Source organism: Tympanuchus pallidicinctus, unplaced genomic scaffold (assembly GCF_026119805.1).
Source record: "Tympanuchus pallidicinctus isolate F22 unplaced genomic scaffold, pur_lepc_1.0 scaffold31, whole genome shotgun sequence".
In the NCBI taxonomy this organism is placed as follows: Eukaryota; Metazoa; Chordata; class Aves; order Galliformes; family Phasianidae; genus Tympanuchus; species Tympanuchus pallidicinctus.
In genome coordinates, this window is record NW_026294749.1 from 8,335,505 (window position 1) to 8,341,386 (window position 5,882).

The window sequence follows — 5,882 nt, forward strand, 5'->3', positions numbered from 1 at the left end:
TGTCTTTGTAGAAGAGGTGCCCCAGCCCTTTGATCATCTTTGTTGCCCTTCTCAGGACCCATTCCACCAGCTTCACACCTTTCTTCTATTGTATCAACTGCAGCATCCAGCTTGGTGCATTTCATCCCACTATGCATTGTCCTGATTAAGATGTTAGAGAGCACTTGTCCCAGCAGACCGCTGGGGGGACACCACTCATCACTGGCCTTCACCTGGACCTAGAGCCATTGACCACAACACTCTGGCTGTGATCATCCAACCAATTCATTTTCCACTGCAAAGTCCACTCTTAAATCCATGTATTTCCAATTTGGAGATAATAATGTAATGTGGGATCATAGCAATGGCCTTGCAGAAGTTCAGGATGACATCAGTTGCTTTACCTCTGTCTACTGATGCTGTGAATGAATGCAGTCACATAGTATACTTTACTACATCAAGATCGTTAGGAAATGTTTTGTACACAGAACAAGAAGTGATGGATCCCATCAGCTGGAGTGGTCACATGGGAGCATCAGCCAGCTGGATACAGGAAATCATAACATGAATAAACAGTGTGAAACACAATACTGCTTTGCCACCATGATTAAAGACTTGTTGAAAAATTCTTTTCCTTGATCTGTCTGATTTCTGAGGTAGACACTCCCTGCCAAAAACTGCTTGGAAGACCTTGGATATTTCAGAATCTCATATACTTTTAGCCAAATTGCTCAAGCATGCTTGGATAATATGCCTACTGCCATTCAGATATACTTTACAGTATTGCATTTTTTGGAAAACTATTGAAAATCCACCAACCCTGGATGCCATGGTGCATGGTGCACTGTAACCCTGTTACAGTGGCTTGTTCCTTTTAAAATGCTTTTTTGGCACCTGTGCCCTGGCCAGGATTTCCTGCTCTGATGTACTTTCAGAAAAAAAAAAAAAAAAAAGAAAAAAAAATGTATGGAAATGCAAAGGCTTGTGTCCAACAAAGCATTGGAGATGCCATTTCTTAATGCAGGCTTTCAACTTTTTTGTAGCTCTTAACCTCTCACCAAATGCCAGTAGTATTTCATTGAAAAATAAAAGCCTAAAAACTTTACTGGATTAGGCCCAGAATTCCTGTTAGTTTCTGTCCCATAGCAATCAGTTCTAATTTAAATGGCTTTTTATTATCTTCACACTAATCACAAGCTTACAATTAAGTGCAGCACGTAGCTTAAAAGAAGGAAGAAAAAATACATCCCAGTAATGGCTGCCTAGGAACTACAAGAATAGGATAAAAATATTCAAAACATGTAAGAACACAAAGCTGTAGAAGAATTCTATTTATTTATTTGTTTGTTTGTTTTAGTCAAATTACTGGGACAAAGCCGAGCAAAGAAAAAAATAAGTGAGATGATATCAGGAGGGATGTCTTGGCACTCTGTTAAACTACTGAATGATTTCCTAACAGAAGCTGTTGAAAGCATCATCAGCTTCTGCATTTTTAAGCATGACAGGGGAAAACAATGAATGGTGCAGTGACCTCTGTGGGCACAGCATCATGCTAAGCAGTGAATGTACTGGTATTTCAGCTAACTTTTTGGAACTGGTCTAGTGGTCTATACACACACACCTATTATACATACAATTGGAAAGGAACAATGGAGTAACGGCAGAAAGAAGGCCCACAGGCCCAGATCTTGCTTCACGCTGAGTCACATAGCGTGTGAAGAGCACTTCTGAGTATTTTCTTGTCACTAAGTAGTGGCCAAGTCCTGGGACATCTTTCAGGTCTCAGAAAGTCCACTTTCTTCAGATGTGGTTATCAGACCTTCTGGAACAAAACAGATTTGCAGATTGAGAGGGTATCAAGCAGAGACACAAGCTGTTAGATAAGATATTCCTTCTGACTTGTAGCAGAAAATCATTTCATACAACGCTGCTTAAGGGTCCTGCCTGGTCACTTCAAGTAACTGAAGTGATGAGGTTTTCACTAATTCTCAACCCAATACTTTTCTACCCAATAAACCTCCTGTGAAAAAGTTGTCCTAATGCAGATTCCAGCTTCTTCTTCCAGCTCAGATTTACTACTTAACTCCCAGTTACAGGTTTTCATATAACACCACTGCCTGATTATCATTGATTATCATTGCTGCTACTTAATTGGAGTAACTGAAACAACTGACACGAGGTGGATAAAGACATTAGTATTATCCCACTTATGACAGTCATCTTCAGATGTTTTGCAGTGCTTTCAGACCCCTCCCAAAATGATGGTAGGCAAGAACTACCAGGAAGGTTTTATAAGAAGGGCTCTCTGGCTGCTATTTAAGCTGCCATTACATATAGAATGTAGGTGCATCTCTACATAGCAGACATAATGAGATAGAGAGCGGGCAAATAAAATGCAGGGTTTATGATTAGGAATATTGGTTCAGCTATTTAGATTGCTGTTCAGCTATATAAATCATTTGGAGTTATTTTTCAAGGAAGCAAAAACATCAGTGTATATTTAAGCAAAGCATTAACTCAGGGTTACCTTGAGTAGATGGATTGCTGAAATCAGTGTTTTTCAACACTAACCTTTTCCTTCTGGAAAGGTCAGTTCATGCTTCTATTTCGCTGAACATGGGAGCTTAAGTGCCAGAATTAATGCATCTTAGGAGCAACCTCCCTGAGAGAGGGCCTGTCAAAGCTGTAACAGTGAAAAACAAGGAGATCTGTGGGGTTTTTGTTTTGTTTTGTTTTGCTTTTTTGTTGTTTTTGTTGTTGTTGTTGTTGTTTTCCAGTCTGCCACATGCTGCTTTTACTGTAACTAGTATAATGTCCTTATGGAAATGTCTTAGTGATAACACGGTTCTGTTGTCCTACATTTAGGTTAGCAATTTCTTTTCAGTGGCAAATATATGGGGGCAAAGAGGCTGTTTATCAGCTATGGAAGTTATCAGGGATATTACAGTATTGTACAACAGCTCGCACGGCACCTCCCCACCTTACAGCAACATCCTAGATTTTTGTTGGTACACAAGTGATGGCAGATTGGAGGGTTTTATTCCAAGATTTTCATGATGACTTGAAACACATTTTGAGCCTTGAATAAACATTTCCTCGTACAACTGGCCTATCAGGCAGATATCCTTGTTTCCTCGCTAGTGATGGTCTTATTTATTTTGTCATCAGCTTATTGCTCATATTAACAGCATGAAAACTAAGCAAATATCCTCTGGGTTTGCTGGCAATGATGTATTCACAAATTGTGCTCTACAGCTATCATGTGTTTGCACACATACAAAGTTGTATTTCTGAAATGATGATGCTTGAGAACTGCTTACGAAGTGTAAAATATTGCATCTGATGATGCAGAGAGACTTTCGGAGAAAAGCTCCCTGGTCTAAGTCAATCTTAAAGGGAAGCATGAGAATTTGTAACAGCATGAGACGCAGGCACAGACGCACAGCAATGCCATCCCTGTGTCATTTGCCCCTGTGCTGAAGCAACTGCTTTCTCTGGTCTCATACTTTAGGTGGGCACATGACATTTATTGATACAGAATGCATTTTTGAACTCATCTAAATGGCTAAAACTTTTAAGGTAAAAGGGAAAAATATAACATATACATTCTTCTTTCTTGAATCTAGATTGCATTACCACACAGATAGATACATTTTTGGAGTATTTTAAGATCAGAATAGGCATTAAGAAATGATGGAGAATCTGGAGGGGACATAAGAGTAATCTGGGAGAACATGAGAGAAATGTATATAGAGAAGAACTCAAGTTGAACCAGAGAGCAGAAATAGAATGACCATGTGCAATTAACAATATGCCAACTGAACACAGCCAGCAAGGAGAAGTTTAGTGAGGAAAAAAAATATACAGGCAGTAATTGGTAAAAGTTGAATAATTCTGGGATCTCACCGGACAAGTGAACTACAGAATTCAAAACATTTTCTCAGCTACAGCATTCAATTTATGGGCCTAGACTGCTGATCTCACATATGGTTCAGGAAAATCTGTACCCGTCCATATCATTATCACCTTTAACTCTAACTCTCTTACTGCTACAGCAGTTTGAGAGTGTTCAGTGCGAACATTAAGTTCTTTACAAAAGCAGAGCAGGTGAGACTCTAGCTTTACATTTGAGTCTTTACTTTTCAGTCACTGTGGCTTTATTTCTAATTATTTTCCATTACAGAACCACCAAAGGAGTCTGGAGACAACTGGAACTCCACTGTGTTGAGCGCTGCACAAATAACTAGAGACAGTCCTTTCTCACCATGCATCAGGCAAAACAGCAGCAATCTCCTAAAGGTAGAAATATGTCCAGTTCTTTGAGACTGTTTTTCAGGGCTGGAGTGTTGACATGATACGTTCTACCTACTGGGGCTGCATCATCTTCAGTTAACAACTTCACTGTAAAATGAATCCTGGTATCACCGCATCAAGGATGATGTGGAAGAAAATCATGGAGGGAAAAGGCAGCAATGTGATGGTTAACAAAGATCACATAAGCATTGGAAGATGAGCAAAAAATATGAGGGACAATTGTCAGTGATCTATAAACACATCCTAGAGAAAAGAAAACTCCATGGGCGATAGCTATTATCTGTATAGATACTTTCAAAATATAAATGCATGTGAAGGAAGGGAATTACTCAATCTCAGCAGATGCTGAGATGTAGAAGCATACTAACACAGAAGGAGTTGAAATTAAGCTCAGAATACTTCTGAATGCTAAAATCAGCTGCAAGACTCTCAAAGAGACAGATTACAAAAGGCAGTATCATCCTGCTGATACTCAGGGTGCATCAAGTGGGGAATTAGTGGAAAGAAACACAGGCAGGGCACAATCTTGCAAATAATAGAAAGAGAAGCCAGCTGAACAAGCAATCTTTCAAGCTCCAATGTCTATCTGATATCAGGGATGGCCAGAATGGACACTCAGCCTTTGGTCAGGTATTTATAACACAGTGTGACAGTAACATAGTTGAAGAGCAAGGAAATGCAATGGTACCAAAAGAGATATGAAACATGACCCTTTTGAAATCAAAAGACAAACAAAATCCAAATTAACTAGGGGAGCTTATGAGAGTTTTTAGGTCAAATTCACCCCAGAGCATTAAGGCTTTTTTCTTTCCTTTTGTTGGGAGGAAGCTTGTTGTGTACACATGTGGCCCATAGCTATTCTCACTGATGCTGTCCTTGAAAACCTTGGCTCTTTGGATGCACAAATCAAAGTGCAGTGTTGCAAGTTGGAATGGCAGTCCCCTGAGCCTGCTTGCAAATTACATCTGAAGATAGCTTTTTCTGTGTGTGTTACTCAGGGATAAGGGTCTCCGGGGGTGTCAATACAGCATTTGGTTGAGGAAGAGTGTGGGCATCTCTTGGGCATTTGGAAACCTTCCTTAGTAATGACAATCACAGTGTGGTCAGAAGGTAGTTTAGGCTTTGGCATTGTATGGATAAACCTGCATGCAAGAGCATTGATAACACCCCTTCATATTTATATTGGTAACTACAATATTGAAAATTTTTCACATTTAACACACTTCATTGTCTTGGCTAATGAATCCTGACCATTTGTTTGTCCTACTGATTAATATTTTTCTTGAAGTGTAATAAGCTAAATTGATGGAGACCAATACAGCAGTTGCTCTCAGTCCTGCCAATTCTGAGGCGTTTCAGCATCCCACATCTTCAATCCTTTGTGAAGACCAAGCTCTTTTAAAGGCTTTGGATCCTTTAATGCCCAAATAACTATAAACAACATAGAAGAAGAAGGAATAATTCTCCCAGTTAAGCCTCCCACAGAGACTGTTCTCTGTAACAGCATACAGATGAATAGGCTTTGGATGTTAATTGTAACACTGTGTACTCTTCCATAGCTAATCAGCTCACAGAGTACAGACAAGTAA

The 5,882-nt window shown here is 39.5% G+C and overlaps 1 long non-coding RNA gene across 1 annotated transcript in view; it reads right to left on the reverse strand.

The window, feature by feature from the left end:
- The window catches only part of LOC128087875 (uncharacterized), a 65,459-nt gene that overhangs the window by 16,645 nt on the left and 42,932 nt on the right, over positions 1 to 5,882 (reverse strand). The window lies entirely within an intron of this gene.